At 43.1% G+C, this 17,088-nt stretch overlaps 2 long non-coding RNA genes across 2 annotated transcripts; both read left to right on the forward strand.

The window, feature by feature from the left end:
* The first annotated feature begins 354 nt into the window (after positions 1 to 354).
* On the forward strand, positions 355 to 1,489 carry LOC109237585. The gene is made up of 2 exons (XR_002069644.1): positions 355 to 430; positions 1,140 to 1,489. It is a non-coding gene; the product is annotated as an uncharacterized LOC109237585 (long non-coding RNA).
* Positions 1,490 to 15,854: 14,365 nt separating this feature from the next.
* LOC109237586 lies at positions 15,855 to 16,730 on the forward strand. Its single transcript, XR_002069645.1, has 2 exons — positions 15,855 to 16,003; positions 16,438 to 16,730. It is a non-coding gene; the product is annotated as an uncharacterized LOC109237586 (long non-coding RNA).
* The last annotated feature ends 358 nt before the right edge of the window (positions 16,731 to 17,088 follow it).

A 17,088-nucleotide genomic window follows, 5' to 3' on the forward strand; every position in this document is an offset into this window, starting at 1 on the left:
TTTCCGTTTTAACTCGAATTATCGGTTTGATGCGATTTGTCAATTTCCTTGCTCCTACACCAACCAAACATCGAAAAATATTCTCCATTCATTAAATACGGAAAGATAAGTTTTAATAAAAACAATTAATTTCTTGAGAAATACCTTTTAGGAAAACATTTCCCTAGGGGAACATTTTCCTTCGTAACAATAAAAACCATGCTATATGCATTTAGTTCTTTAGAATTTGCTTTACGTAATGTTTAACTTGACTTTTTGGATTATCATTTATTATTCTTAATTAAGCACAATATAATATTTGCTTTATATATATTTATATATATATTATTACTAATGCACGGATATGAATGCCTCGTAAAACAAATTAGCCTGCAACACATGGCTGCTCCAAAGACGACGGTTTATCTTCTCCTTTTGTTGGTTTTCACAAGTGATCTCTCTCTCTCCTCTCTCTCGCGCTCATTTTTTATTTATATTCCTAGCCGGTATGCATAAATTATATAATGATCATACACTATTATATTATATTATATATGAATTATACATATATTATACGTCTGCCGCAAGGGTGTTCAGTTCAAAGTCTATCTTTTTTTATCAATAACAAGTAATATTATACCCTATAAATGGGCAGTTCGGTGTACTAAGCTTCCGCTATACGCGAGATCCGGGAAAAGGCCGGACCACAAGGGTCGTCTATTGTATGCAGTTTTACCCCACATTTTTGCAAGAGGTTGTTTCCACAGCTCGGACTCGTGACCTCCTGATCACATGGCAGCAACTTTACCAAATACGTCAAGGCTTCCCTTCTAATATTATACCCTATATATAGTATATTTTTCGACGAAGGATGTTCAGTTGACCACCCTTAGTTTGACCACATATAGTTTCACCTCTGGTCTGCCAACAACAACAAACAACAACAAACCCAGTGAAGTTCCACACGTGGAGTCTGGGGAGGGTAAAATGTATGCAGACCTTACCCCTACCTTTAGAAAAATAGAGAGACTGTTTCCGGAAGACCCTCGGCTTAGGACTTCACCTCTGGTCTGCCGGCTACTTTTTAATTTAAACAGTTTCGTGTGCAACTATTTAGGTTAATTCTTCTTATCTAACTAATGAAATGAATATTATAACAGGTATATTATATGAAGTGGAAGCAAGGAATGTAGTGTATGTGCATTGCAACAGTGACAGTGACTGCGAGTTTATTTGCAAAGATGAGAATTATAAGATGGATCCTTTTTGCTACAAAAGCCTATGCGTTTGTGATAGTAATTACTTTTGCAAAAATAAATTTGGTTGCCACTTGAAAGGATTCGAATGCGATGATGGTGATGTCCAATGTATTAATTACACGTGTCAGTGCCCAGAAAAAGTGTAGGGCTAGCTATGTAAAAATTATGAGTCCTAATTATACATATTCCGAACTACCTCGGCTTGTAAGGGAAAATTTCACGTAAGAACAATTGGGATCCTTACTTTTTAATTTTATGGCCCATATTTTAATTTACAATCAACTAGCCAAAAATAATAGGTTAAGATTCAACATCCAACTCCAATAGATTTTCAAATTACTATTTAATTTTTAAAAAAGATTGCTCAACCTTTTACGTTAATTTTCGAATAAGTAACTGTAACCCAAATATTAGTTCAACAAATCAAATCCATTTGGATGGTGAAAATTAGATTTTTAACAAGCTTAAATATGTGGGTTTAGATTCCGAATTTGATTTTCTAAGAAATTTGGAGTGGGTATTATCTAGAATTGTTAGAAATAGTATAAGGAAGTTGTATATAAAATTTGAAGTTATTTAATGGAGACTTGGGCTGATTTTAAACAAGAATTGCAACTGAAAATCGTGGAAGAAGTTCATTTACAAACGCTTGTATAAAGGTGTATAAAAGTGTATTATTGTATAAGATGTGTTTATACACTCATATACACTATTATACAAGATTATACAAAAAACTGACTTCGTCTTCTTCCTTGCGTTTTTTCTGAAATTTAACTCAAATCTTGCTCAAATCTACTCCAAATCACTTCAAAGTTAAATTTTGAACTCCTTTTGACATTTTCAATCAATTGGAACAACACTCAATTCAAACAACTAACAAACTCAAAAAATCTTAGTTTTGAAAGCCAAGCTTTGAATGGCCTTCAATGGTGGAATGTTGAATCTTCAATTTTCTTACATTGCAACCAGGTGACACAGGGGAGAAGCAGTACTAGCGGACGTGTCACGACCCAAGTTCGCCCTCCGTGAACTGTCATGACGGCACCTAGTCTCTACGACTAGGTAAGCCTAACAAATTGCGGAAAACAAAAACGAAAGATAAAACTAGCCAAATACCGCGGATAAAACATAAGTAGAACGTTTAAGATGCCGCTCGGCATATACAAATATAAACTCTCAAACTGAATCAACTCCCAAAATTCGAAATCTCATAAAATCACAAGCTGTGGAATAACTACAAATTGTTCTAACTCCAGAATGATCTAAACAAAAGTAAATACAGGAGAGCTAAAGCTAGAAGAGAGAATAGAGAGAGACTCCTCGGTCTGCGGACGCGGCAGATATACCTTAAAGTCTCTAAAGGTCGCCTCGCCTCGCTAACGGTATCGCTGAGCCGATGAACCTGGATCTGCACACGAAAAATATGTGCAGGAAAGGGCATGAGTACACCACGGCGGTACCCAATAAGTGCCAAGCCTAACCTCGGTCGAGTAGTGACGAGGAAGGTCAGGGCCCCACCGGTCATATACATATATATATATATATATAAGGAAATGAAACAGTATGGAGTAACACAGGATAATAAGAATAACACAACTACAACAGAGAGAAAAATCACAGAAAGAATATAGCTCCACACAGAGATAGCAACCGGGGATCTCCTAGGATATCGTCCTGTAGTCCCCAAATGTAAATATCCAGTGGATCTCCCGGGTGTCGTCCCGTAGTCCAAATCATAGTGCGCAGGGGATCTACCGGAATACCAATACATAGTCCCAAATGTAAATATCCAGTATAGGGGGAATCTATCCGGTGCAGTTCCGTAGTTCCAATGTAAATGTGCATGGGGGTCTACCGGAATACCAATCCATAGTCCCAAATAAACAGGCAAGGGTATCTACCGGGATATCGCCCGTAGTCCCAAAATAAACACATAGCAATATCACGAAGAATATTCAATTCTATCCAATTCCATACCAAGGAAAAATAGGTATTTCTAACCTAGCATGCTGCACAAAATTCAAATAAGGCAGTTTGAGCAAGTAAAACACTTAAGTCACTTAGACATGCTTCCCTAAGCTAACAGTAGGCTTAAATTGCAAGTAGTGTACAACAAGGAAGAAACTAGAATCCTCACACTCCCACGAGTTCATACATACCAAATACATAAAATTCGGACTACAAACGGCCCCTCAAATCCCCAAATCCAAGTCTCCAATTTCAAACCCTAAACCCCCAATTCTAACCCTTATTTTCCATAAAATTCTTGCCAAATCAGTAGAATAATACCATATAAACGAGTTTCGGTTCCAAAAATCTTACCTCCTTGAAGCTCCCTTGAATCCTGTCTCAAAAACCTTCCAAAAAGCTCAATTCTCGGATAAAAATGGTGAAAGAATAGGCTAAAATCGCGACAGAAACCTTAGATAGGTTCTGGCCCAGGGTTTCCGCACATGCGGCCATTTCCTCGCACCTGCGGACCCGCACCTGCGGTCCCAGGTGCGCATATGCGAAAATACACTTAAATGCACTGGCCGCGCCTGCGCTTCACTTACTGCATATGCGATCTCGCAGGTGCGATAAAGCACTCGCACCTGCGACTCCTGATTTTCCTTCCTCTGGCCGCATCTGCTGCTGGCCACACGCTTCTGCAGGCCCGCACCTGCGGTAATCCGCAGGTGCGGTTATGACAGCACTTCAGCAGCTGAAGCTGCTTCCAAATCTCCCGATTTCTTCCGTCAACCTTCCAAAATCATCACGGGGTCCCCGGGACCTCAACCAAAAATACGAACGAGTCCTATACTACTATTTAAACTCGTACCAACCCTCGGACACTCAAAACAACGCCGAAATACCAAATCACCCTCGGATTCAAGCTTAAGGATTCCAAAACTTCCAATTTTCGCTTTCGATCAAAAAGTCTATCAAACCTCATCCAAATTACCTGAAATTTTGCACACACATCCCAAATGACACAACGGACCTACTCCAACTTCCGGAATTCCATTCCGACCCCGATATCAAAATCCCACTATCGAACCGGAAACTTCAAAAATTCGACTTTTGACATTTCAAGCCTAATTAAGCTACGGACCTCCAAAACCCAATCCGAAAACGCTCCTAAGCCCAAATTCACTCAACGGAGCTAACGAAATCGACAAAATTCCATTCCGAGGCCGTCTTCACACTGCTCCGACTATGGTCCAAATTTTAAACCTTAAGCTCTCATTTAGGGGCTAAGTGTCTCAAAACACTCCGAAACTCACAACGAATCATCCCGGCAAATCAAAATAGCAGAAACAAACACGGGTGAAGCAGTTAATAGGGGATCGGGGGGTTAATTCTTAAAATGACCGGCTGGGTCGTTACATCTTCCCCCTCTTAAAACATTCGTTCGTCCTCGAACGAGCATAGAGACATACCTGAAGCAGTGAAAAGATGAGGGTAACGGCTGCGCATATAATGCTCGGTCTCCTAAGTCGCCTCCTCGACCGGCTGACCCCGCCACTGAACCTTCACGGATGCAATGTCCTTTGACCTCAACTTTCGAACCTGTCTGTCCAATATCGCCACTGGCTCTTCAACAAAAGATAGATCCCCAACTGAACTGAACTGAAATCCAACACGTGCGACAGATCACCATAATACTTCCGGAGCATCGAAATATGAAATACCAGATGAACTCCTGCCAAGCTGGGAGGTAAGGCAAGCTCATAAGCAACCTCCCCAACACGTCTCAATATCTCAAAAGGACCAATAAACCTCGGACTCAACTTCCCTTTCTTCCCGAATCTCATAACGCCCTTCATAGGCGAAACCTGAAGCAAGACCCGCTCTCCAACCATGTAGGAAACATCACGAACCTTCCGATCCGCATAACTCTTCTGTATGGACTGGGCTGTGCGAAGTCTATCCTGAATCACCTTAACCTTCTCCAAACCATCCTGTACCAAATCAGTGCCCAATAATCTAGCCTCACCCGGCTCAAACCAACCCACCAGTGATCTATACCTCCTACCATACAAAGCCTCATACGGTGCCATCTGAATGCTGGACTGATAACTGTTGTTGTATGCAAACTCCGCCAATGACAAGAACTGATCCCAAGAACCTCCAAACTCCATCATACACACATGGAGCATATCCTCAAGAATCTGAATAGTGCGCTTGGACTGTCCGTCCGTCTGGGGGAGAAATGTTGTACTCAACTCCACCCGAGTACCCAACTCATGTTGTACGGCCCTCCAGAACCGTGATGTGAACTGAGTACCTCTATCTGAAATGATGGAAACCGGAATACCATGCAGACGAACAATCTCCCGGATATAAATCTCCGCTAACCGCTCCGAAGAGTAGGTAGTACACACAGGAATGAAATGCGCGGACTTGGTCAACCGATCCACAATCACCCAAATAGCATCGAACTTCCTCAACGTCCGTGGGAGTCAAACTACGAAGTCCATGGTGATCCGCTCCCACTTCCACTCCGAAATCTCTATCTGCTGAAGCAACCCACCCGGTCTCTGGTGCTCATACTTCACCTACTGAAAATTGAGGCACCGAGCTACAAACCCAACTATATCTCTCTTCATCCGCCTCCACCTATAGTGCTGTCTCAAATCCTGGTACATCTTCGCGGCACCCGGGTGGACGGAATACGCAAACTATGGTCCTCCTCTAGAATCAACTCCCGAAGCCCATCAACATTGGGTACACATACCCGACCCTACATCCTCAATACCCCGTCATCACCAATGGTCACATCTCTGGCATCACCATGCAGGACCTTGTCCTTGAGGACAAGCAAATGAGGGTCATCAAATTGACGCTCCCGGATACGATCAAACAAGGAAGACCGAGAAACCACACAAGCAAGGACCCGACTGGGCTCCGAAAGATCCAATCTCACAAACTGGCTGGCTAAGGCCTGAACGTCCATCACCAAGGGCCTCTCCGCTGTCGGTAGATAAGCTAAACTCCCCAAACTCTCTGCCCAGTGACTCAAAGCATTGGCCACCACATTGGCCTTGCCCGGGTGATATAAGATAGTGATATCATAGTCCTTCAGCAGCTCTAACCATCTCCTCTGCGCAAATTAAGGTCCTTCTGCTTGAACAGATGCTGCAAACTCCGGTGATCAGTATAAATCTTACAAGGCACACTGTATAAATAATGACGCCAGATCTTCAAGGCGTGAACAATATCAGCTAACTCGAGATCATAGACAGGATAATTCTTCTCATGTACCTTCAACTGTCTGGACGCGTAGGCAATCACCCTACCGTCCTACATCAATACTGCTCCAAGGCCAATCCTCGAGGCATCACAATAGACAGTATAAGACCCCGAACCTGTAGGCAATATCAAAACTGCGGTTGTAGTCAAAGCTATCTTAAGCTTCTGGAAGCTCGCCTCACACTCTTCTGTCCACTGGAAAGGAGCACCCTTCTGGGTCAGCCTGGTCATAGGTGTTGCAATAGATGAAAACCCCTCAACAAATCGGCGGTAATAACCCGCCAAGCCAAGAAAACTGCGGATCTCTGTAGCTGAGGATGGTCTGGGCCAACTCTGCACTGCTTTCACTTTCTTCGGATCCACCTTTATCCCCTCACTAGATACCACGTGACCCAAGAATGCCACGGAATCCAACCAAAACTCACATTTCGAGAACTTATCATATAACTTCTTTTCTCTCAAGGTCTGAAGCACTGTCCTCAGGTGCTGCTCATGATCTTCCCGACTCCGGGAGTATACCAGAATGTCATCAATAAAGACAATGACGAATGAGTCAAGATATGGCCGGAATACATTGTGCATCAAATGCATGAAGGTTGCTGGGGCATTGGTCAGCCCAAATGACATAACAAGGAACTCGTAATGACCATACTGAGTCCTGAAGGCACTCTTCGGGATATCTGGCTCCCGAATCTTCAACTGATGATAGACTGAACGCAAGTCAATCTTAGAAAACACACGAGCACCCTGTAACTGATCAAACAGGTCATCAATACGAGGCAAAGGATAACGGTTCTTCACTGTAACCTTGTTCAACTGGAGATAATCAATGCACATACGCATAGAACTATCCCTTTCCTCACAAACAAGACAGGAGCACCCCAAGGTGATACACTAGGCCGAATAAAACCCTTATCAAGCAATTCCTATAGCTGCTCCTTGAACTCCTTCAACTTAGGAGGAGCCATATGGTACGGAGGAATAGAAATGGGCCGAGTGCCCGGCAACAAATCAATGCCAAAATCAGTATCCCTATCGGGCGGCGTGCTCGGAAGATCAGCTGGAAACACATCAGAGAAATCCCGTACTACTGGGACTGAATCAATTGTAGGGGTATCAATACTAACATCTCTCACATAAGCTAGATACGTGTCACACCCCTTCTCAATCATACGCTGAGCCTTAAGGAATGAAATAACTCTACTGGAAGTATGATCGAAGGTACCCCTCCACTATACTCGCGATACACCTGGTATAGCCAGCGTCACGGTTTTCGCGTGATATCAAGAATAGCATAATGGGGCGACAACCATTCCATGCCCAAGATAACATCGAAGTTTACCATGCTGAGCAATAATAAATCGGCTCTGGTCTCAAAACCACTAAGAGCAATCAAACACGACCGACAAACGCAGTCCACAATAAGAGAATCTCCAACAGGAGTAGAAACATAAACAGGAGAACTCAAGGAATCCTGAGATACGCCCAAATGCGGGGCAAAATAAGAGGACACATAAGAATAAGTGGAGCCTGGATCGAATAAAACTGATGCATCTCTATGACAGACCAGGATAATACCTGTGATGATAGAATCGGAGGTGACAGCCTCAGTACGGGCGGGAAGGGCATAGTATCTGTCCTGGCCTCCCCGACTAGGGCGACATCTACCTCCCCGACCTCCACCTCTAGCTGGCAAGGTAGGTAGGGTTGCAATTGGTGCTGTAACCGTAGCCTGGGAACTCTGCGGGGCACGCTGCGACTGAGAAGTCTATGGAGGTTCACCCCTCCTAAGTCTGGGACAATCCCTCACCATATGGCGTGTGTCGCCACACTCAAAACAAGCTCTAGAGGACGTGGCGACTGTGACTGCCACTGAAAGCACCTCGTGTAGGAGGCGCACTAGATACTGGAGGTGCATAATAGGGCTCCTGAGGTCTAGGAGGAGCTGGAATTTCACTGGCTGCTGGAAGAGCTGAATGAACTGGGCGACTTATATAACCCCTACCATGACGAACTGCAAGTGGGGCACGGGCACCAGAATAATGGCCCGACTCTCGAGACCTCTTGGCCTCCCTCTCCTCTCTATCCCGAGCATGCATGCCCTCTACTCTCCTAGCAATGTTCACCACCTACTGATAAGAAATATCCATCTCCAACTCCCGAGCCATGCTAGACCTGATGTTGGGAATGAGCCCCTCAATAAACCGGTGAACTCTCTCACGAACTGTAGAAACCAAGGCTGGTGCATGCCTAGCCAAATCGGTGAAACGGACAGCATACTCAGAAACAGTCATAGAACCCTAGCGCAAATCCTCAAACTCTGCGCGCCATGCGTCCCTGAGGCTCCAAGGGACAAACTCTCTCAAGAACATATCTGAAAGCTGAGTCCAAGTAAGGAAAGCTGCCTCAGCTGGACTGTCCAACTCAAAAGTACGCCACCACTGATAGGCTGCTCCTCGAAGCTGGAAAGCAGTGAAAGAAACCCCACTCAATCCTGATATACCTATAGTGCGGAGGATACGGTAGCACTCCTCCAGAAATCCCAGGGCATCATCTGATGCTAAACCACTGAATACAGGAGGCTTGTACTTCTTGAACCTCTCAAGCCTCCGTTGCTCATCCTCGGAAGCCACTACCCTGTCCTCGGGCTGAACTGGGGCTACAGGCGATATCGGTATAACCTCTAGGATCTGATCAACCTAGACCCGCTGCTCAGGAGTGCGGGCGGCAGGAGTCTGTGCTCCTCCCCCACCCTGGGATGTGGTAGCAGCAAGAGGAATCAACCCTGCCTGAGCTAGAGTGGTGTACATGCTCAAGAACCGTGCGAGGTAGTAGCAGTAGGCGTATCAGGTGTCTGGACTCCGGCTGGAGGTGCTGGTGGCTCCTCTGTGGCAGCTCGCGCGGGTGCTCTGGCTGCACCACGTGCGCGTCCTCGGCCTCTACCCCAGCCCCGGCCTCTGACAGCTCTAGCAGGGGGCGCGAGTGCCTGGTCACCTCCAGTAGCATGTGTCCTCACCATCTGTGAGAATATAAGACAGAAGTTTAGAATTGTGATATCAAAATCTTGCACGACAAGGAAATCAAATGAAGTAGAATTTTCCTAACAGTTACATAGCCTCTCGTAGATAAGTACAGACGTCTCTGTATCGATCCGCGAGAATCTAATAAATCGGCTTGTGATTCATGACTCCTATGAACCTAGAGCTCTCATACCAACTTGTCACGATCCAAGTTCGCCCTCCGTGAACTGTCGTGACGGCACCTAGTCTCTACGACTAGGTAAGCTTAACAAATTGAGGAAAACGAAAACGAAAGATAAAACTAGCCAAATACTGCGGATAAATCATAAATAGAACGTTTAAGATGCCGCTCGACATATACAAATATAAACTCTCAAACTGAATCAACTCCCAAAACCCGGAATCTCAAGAAATCACAAGCTGTGGAATAACTACAAATTGTTCTAACTCCAGAATGTCAAAACAAAAGTAAATACAGGAGAGCTAAAGCTAGAAGAGAGAATAGAGAGAGACTCCTCGGTCTGCGGACGTGGCTGATATACCTCAAAGTCTCTAAAGGTTGCCTCACCTCGCTAACGATATGGCTGAGCCGATGAACCTGGATCTGCACACGAAAAACATGTACAGGAAAGGGCATGAGTACACCACGGCGGTAACCAGTAAGTGCCAAGCCTAACCCCGGCCGAGTAGTGACGAGGACGGTCAGGGTCCTACCGGTTATATATATATATATATATATATATATATATATATATATATATATATATATATATATATATANCCAGTGGATCTCCCAGGTGTCATCCCGTAGTCCAACTCATAGTGCGCAGGGGATCTATCGGAATACCAATCCGTAGTCCCAAATGTAAATATCCAGTACAGGGGGAATCTACCGGATGCAATCCCGTAGTTCCAATGTAAATGTGTAGGGGGATCTACCGGAATACCAATCAGTAGTCCCAAATGAACATGCAAGGGGGATCTACCGGGATATCGCCCGTAGTCCCAAAGTAAACACACAGCAGCATCACGAAGAATTTCAATTCTATCCAATTCCATACCAAGGAGAAACAGGTATTTCTAACCTAGCATGCTGCACAGAATTCAAATAAGGCATTTTGAGCAAGTAAAACAGTTAAGTCACTTAGACATGCTTCCTAAGCTAACGGTAGGCTTAAATTGCAAGTAGTGTACAACAAGGAAGAAAACACAATTATAGTTACTTAATGAAAACAGGATTTTCAACAATTAGCACATGTACGCACTCGTCACCTCACGTACAAGGCATTTCATATATCAACAATACCAAATCCTAAGGGGAGTTCCCCCACACAAGGTTAGGCAAGCCACTTACCTCGAACCAGCTCAATCAACTCGATATCACGTTATTGCCACGAGTACCCGACTCCAAATGGCCCAAATCTATCCAATTTAATTGCAAAATTTAAATATAACTTCAAGTGGCTAATTCAAATATTAAATTGGAAGCTAACACGCGAAATTAGGAAAATCGCCCAAAAAATCTCCCGGGCCCACGTCTTGGAATCGGATAAAATTCGCAAAACTAGAATCCTCACACTCTCACGAGTTCATACATACCAAATACATGAAATTTGGACTACAAACGACCCCTCAAATCCCCAAAATCCAAATCTCCAATTTCAAACCCTAAACCCCCAATTCTAACCCTTATTTTCCATAAATTTCTTGCCAAATCAGTAGAATAATACCATATAAATGAGTTTGGGTTCCAAAAATCTTACCTCCTTGAAGCTCCCTTGAATCCTCTCTCAAAAACCTCCCAAAAAGCTCAATTCTCGGATAAAAATGGTGAAAGAATAGGCTATTTCCTCGCATCTGCGGCCATTTCCTCGCACCTGCGGACCCTCACCTGCGGTCACAGGTGCGCATCTGCGAAAATTTACTTAAATGCACTGGCCGCACCTACGCTTCACTTACCGCATATGCGGTCTCGCAGGTGCGATAAAGCACCCGCACCTATGACTCCTGATTTTCCTTCCTCTGGCCGCATCTGCGGCTGGCCACACGCTTCTGCGCGCCCGCACCTGCGGTCCCAATCTGCAGGTACGGTTATGACAGCACTTCAGCAGCTGAAGTTGCTTCCAAATCTCCCGATTCTTCCGTCAACCTTCCAAAATCATCCCGAGGCCCCCGGGACTTCAACCAAAAATACGAACGAGTCCTATACTACTATTTAATCTCTTACCAACCCTTAGAACACTCAAAAAAATACCGGAATACCAAATCACCATCGGATTCAAGCTTAAGGATTCCTAGACTTCCAATTTCCGCTTTCAATCAAAACGTCTATCAAATCTCGTCCGAATTACCTGAAATTTTGCACACATGTCCCAAATAACACAACGGACCTACTCCAACTACCGGAATTCCATTCCGACCCCAATATCAAAATCTCACTATCGAACCGGAAACTTCAAAAATTTGACTTTCGGCATTTCAAGCCTAATTAAGCTACGGACCTCCAAAACACAATCCGAACACGCTCCTAAGCCCGAAATCACCCAACGGAGCTAGCGGAATCGACGAAATTCCATTTCGAGGTACTGCTCCGACTACGATCCAAATTCTAAAGCTTAAGCTCTCATTTAGGGACTAAGTGTCCTAAAATACTCCGAAACTCACAATGAATCATCCCGGGAAATCAAAATAGCAAAAACAAACATGGGGGAAGCAGTTAATAGGGGATCAAGGTGTTAATTCTTAAAATACCAGCCGGGTCGTTACAGGACGACCCGTGACGCATATGTAGAAGATGTTAGAAGAAAAGAGAGTGAAAGCAATGTTTGTGAGAACATAGATTTAACTCCATAGCTTTTAGAATCAATAGTTATAAGAAGAGGGAAATCAACTCCATCTGACTCCAATATCCTCATGTTGTGCAGTCTGTCCCTGCACATGTCGATGAAGTCCTGGGCATCATCATGTCGCTCACCCCCGAAGATAGGAGGGTGAAGCCTAGTCCATCTATCCAATAACTTCTGCGGATCACCGTCCGCAGCTGGTCTGAGCTGGGGCGCCACTGCAGCAACTGGATGGCCCCCATCTGCGGGTAGTGCACCCGGAGTTTGATACACTGCAGCTGCATGTCCAGGAGCCTGAGCAGTAGGGGTCTGTGCTCCCCCTCCTGCCTGTGAGGTAGCCGGATCTGCTGGAAATAAACCAGCCTGAGTCATAGAATCTATGAACCGAAGCATACGGCCCATAACCTCCTGAAATCCCGGTGCTGTCATAAAGTCTGCCGGGGTGGGCTCAGCTGCGGGCAACTCGCCCTGCTCCTTGATAATAGGATCTCCCGCAGGATCTGCTGGTGGTACTACTGGAATAACTCTGGGACGCCCTCGTCCCCTACCACAGGCCGGTGCCCTCCCCCGGCCTCTACCTCGGCCTCGAGCAACAGGGGGAGCAGCTTCGCCCGGGTCTGGAACATCAGTCGTGCGTGTCCTCACTATCTGTGAGAGAATAGAAGAGGGAAATTTAGTATACCAATCACTGCACGATAGGAATGAATAAAGAGTAGTTCTTCCTAATACCCTATAGCCTCTCGAGGATAAATACAGACGTCTTCGTACCGATCTACAAGACTCTATTAGGTTTGCCCATGACTTGTGAGACCTACGTGAACCTAGTGCTCTGATACCATGTTGTCACGACCCATTTCTGAGAATAGGTCGTGATGGCGCCCAACACCGTTTGTCGGGCAAGCCAACGCAGAAAAATACTAACTAAACTTTCATTTACCTTTACCCCGAAATAGTTGGAATAATTCTTTAAGGTAAAATAAAATCAGAAACGATTAATAAAGTCATGATAATCATACAACCCCAAAATAATACAGTCTACTAATGTGTGTGCCAAGACCTGGTGTCACAAGCTGTGGGCAACTAGTAGAATATACAAAAGAATCACACTATCCTATTATCCGAAACAAAATAGATAGCAAAATACATAAGAAAGACTTCTTCAGGCTGCTGAACGGCATGGAAGGGAAGCAGCTCACCGTAGAAGTCTTGGGTCCGCTCAGGGATACGCACCAGACTGATAGCCAGATACACCTGCCTCAGATCCTGTACAATTAAGTACAGAAGTGTAGTATTAGTACATAAATAATATGTACCCAGTAAGTATCCCGTCTAATCTCGAAGAAGTAGAGACGAGAGGTCGACTTGACACGTACTAGGGTCAAATAATGTGAGGAGAGTTCATAATTAGCATGGATAGCACAAGTTATCAGCATTTAAAAATCATGGAATAACAGTTCTTTCCCAAGTATTATCATGGATATTAACCTATATTTCAAGCAGATATGAAATTCAGTCCTCAGAGAAATGCTAAGCAAAACATGCGCAAGTAACACCGTGGGACGTACGGCCCGATCCAACTTAAAGTAAATTGTGCACTGCCAAGGGTCGAACGGCTCGAACCATAAATGCATCTATTACCCCGCTCGCGAATTACCCATGCGACGCGGTCAACTATAAATAAGCTCATCAACAAGCAAACAATAATGTATATCTTAGGAGTAGTTATTCACAGGAATACCCAATATTCTCTTTCAAATGACCAAACAGGATAAGGTTCCTTCACTAGTCTCACTTACCTTAATCAAATAGTTTATACGAATCCGAATTTATCATCAAGTTAGAAGAATATCACGTAGAACATGCTTATGGGTCCTAGATTACCCGGACTTAATATAATAGCTGCTACGCACGGACTCTCATCACCTAGTACGTACGTAGCCCCCGCATATAATGGCAGTTAATTCAATTATTATACCTATGGGGACAATTCCCTCTTACAAGGTTAGAAAGGAGACTCATCTCGCTCCAAAGTGCACTTCCAATACAAAGAACGAGTCCAAGCCCTCAATTCGAAGCCGAACGATCCCAAACTCAAGATGCTTGGTGAAGGTTTTCTCTCAACTCTAAAATCGCCAATGGAGGAGTGAAAATTATCAAAAATTGATTTGGAACCCGTATTAAATGAACCTCACTACTTCAGCGATTTTCGCATCTGCGGTCAGGGGACCGCATCGCGGTCCCGCATCTGCGAGAAATAAACCGCATCTGTGAAATGGGGCGAAGGAGGTGGGACCGCTTCTGCGGTCTCGAGGCCGCATCTGCGGAGCCGCTTCTGCGGCTTGGAAGCCGCTTCTATGGTTCCTGGCCTGGCTGCCCTGGGCCGCTTCTGCGATGAAGGGACCGCTTCTGCGGTCTCGCACCTGCGGTCCACCAACCGCAGGTGCGGTTATGACAGAAGCAGCAAACTTCAGCTCTTCTCAAAAATTTTCACTTCACTCGAGCCTTGTCCGATTGACGCTCGGGGCTCCCGGGTCCCGCCCGAACATACCGACAAGTCTGAAATCACGAGATGGACCTACTCGAACCTTCGGAACACCCGAAACAACGCTAAATCTAGGAATCACCCCCTAAAACCAAATGAATCAAACTTAAGAACTTCAAGTTCTAAATTCTCCTCCAACGGGCCAAAACGCCCTTAAACTACTCGGATTGGCGCCAAATTTTGCGGGTAGGTCTTAAATGATATTTCTGACTTGTACCAGGCTTCGGAACCAACATACGAGCCCGATACCCATGAAATCAATCATTAGTTAGTTTCTTTAAATCCTTAATATTTCAGATTAACAATTTCTAATAAAAATTCATTACTCGGGCTAGGGACCTCGGAATTCGATTCCGGGCATACGCCCAGGTCCCATATTTTCCCGCGGACCCTCCGAAACTATCAAAACACGAATCCGGGCTCGTTTGCCCAAAATGTTGACCAAAGTCAAACTTAGCCTTTTAGGAAAATCCTAAAGAGTCAAATGTGCATATTTCAATCCAAACTCTTCTAAATCCCGAACAACTATCCCCGCAGGTCGTAAATTAGTTAAAGCGAGCACAGAGAGTTTTATTTGGGGGAACGGGATTGTAAAAAGGCAAACGACCGGTCGGGTCGTTACAAAATTACAGAACTAACAATATCATATAGGAAGAAAAAAGTTGTAAGGAATATACTATATTGTAGAATATCTTTATTTCATGCAAGTTGATTTTTCTATTTTACTTAGTGTAAATTATGTATTTAATTTTTTTCATTTTCCGTAGATAATTTTCTTACTTATTGTATTTAATTTTTTTCATTTTCCATAGATAATTTTCTTACTTATTGTATTTGTTAGTATTTACGTTTCTCTTATTTATGGTATTTGTATTATGAATAAAAGGAAGAAAATATATATTAACAAAAAGAAAATGAATATAAAGGCCAATTGGCCCAAACCAAACTCCCCAAAACCTAATAAAATTATAAATACTTCAATCTAAGTGAGCGTTCCTTTCCAGCCGCCAACCCCCTTGCTTCCTTTTCCCGTTTCCTTCTTTTACAGCGCCCTCTGTCTTCACGTGAAAGGAGCAAATCAACGGAATCACTGGCTACATAGCCCGATGCCTTTTCTCTTTTCAGGTATGTTTATATATCTACATCTTAAGATTTCTCAATTCTCATACACTTATTTGAGTTGAATTTTTGGATTTATATTCCAACAATTTGATAGATATTGTGGTGTATTATGATAGTTAATGAGTGGAACCTTGAAGATTATAATGTAATGTTAGGAGGATCCATACTTCGTCCAAAAGACATTATAAAAATGAGATGAAAATTCTTTCAAAAGTTTTTGAAAAAGCATACAGGTTTGTTTTCTTGTCTTGTTGCTTTAGAATTTTCCCCTCTTGTTATATGCTAAAAATTCTTGTAAAAGAATTATCTACACATAATTTTTCTCTCTTTGAATGTTCTTCTACCATTTTTACAAGTCAAACTTGCATCTTAGTATTAGTGTTTCTTTTGGTTCACTCATTCCTTTGTGCTAATTATTGTTTCTTTTGAATTTACAGGGTGCATTTTAATCTATTGAATGCAAGAAGATCAAGGATTCAGAGTGAAATTACTTCGTCCTTGGCTACAGAAGATCATCTGGTGGCAACATCTTCCGTCCCCAGATCAAATACTTAGAACTTAGTTTTGTTTTAATGTGGAACCCTTCAGAATTTTATAGATTATAGTTAAATGACCGATTGTACATTAGATAGACAATTGTATATTTTAGAATTATTTTTTAAAACTATTTAGATGATAATTTGTATAATAAGTGATATTCTAAATTTATTATTGTGTATTTCTATGGTTTGATCAAGATGTATGGATATGAAATATTTGAATTTTTTTTACGAATATTTAGTGAGGTAAAGAAAGAAAAATAGCAACGCCTCGGATAAAGAAATGTATTATCACTAAGAAATTATTTTTTATAAATAAAATAAAATATAATAAAAATTTAGTCACCAAATAAAACATAATAAAAAAAAATCTAATTAGAATATTTTGACGATTTATAGCTATGAAATTATGGATTGGTAGCTAAATATAAATACTATAGCACAACTTTAATATGTGAGCACAGCTACATATTTGAATTTTGTGGCTAAATAAATAACATCTTTTGCCATGGTATGTCCCTTTGTGGCTAAAGTAAAAGATAGCTACAA

Source organism: Nicotiana attenuata, unplaced genomic scaffold (assembly GCF_001879085.1).
Source record: "Nicotiana attenuata strain UT unplaced genomic scaffold, NIATTr2, whole genome shotgun sequence".
NCBI lineage: Eukaryota > Viridiplantae > Streptophyta > Magnoliopsida > Solanales > Solanaceae > Nicotiana > Nicotiana attenuata.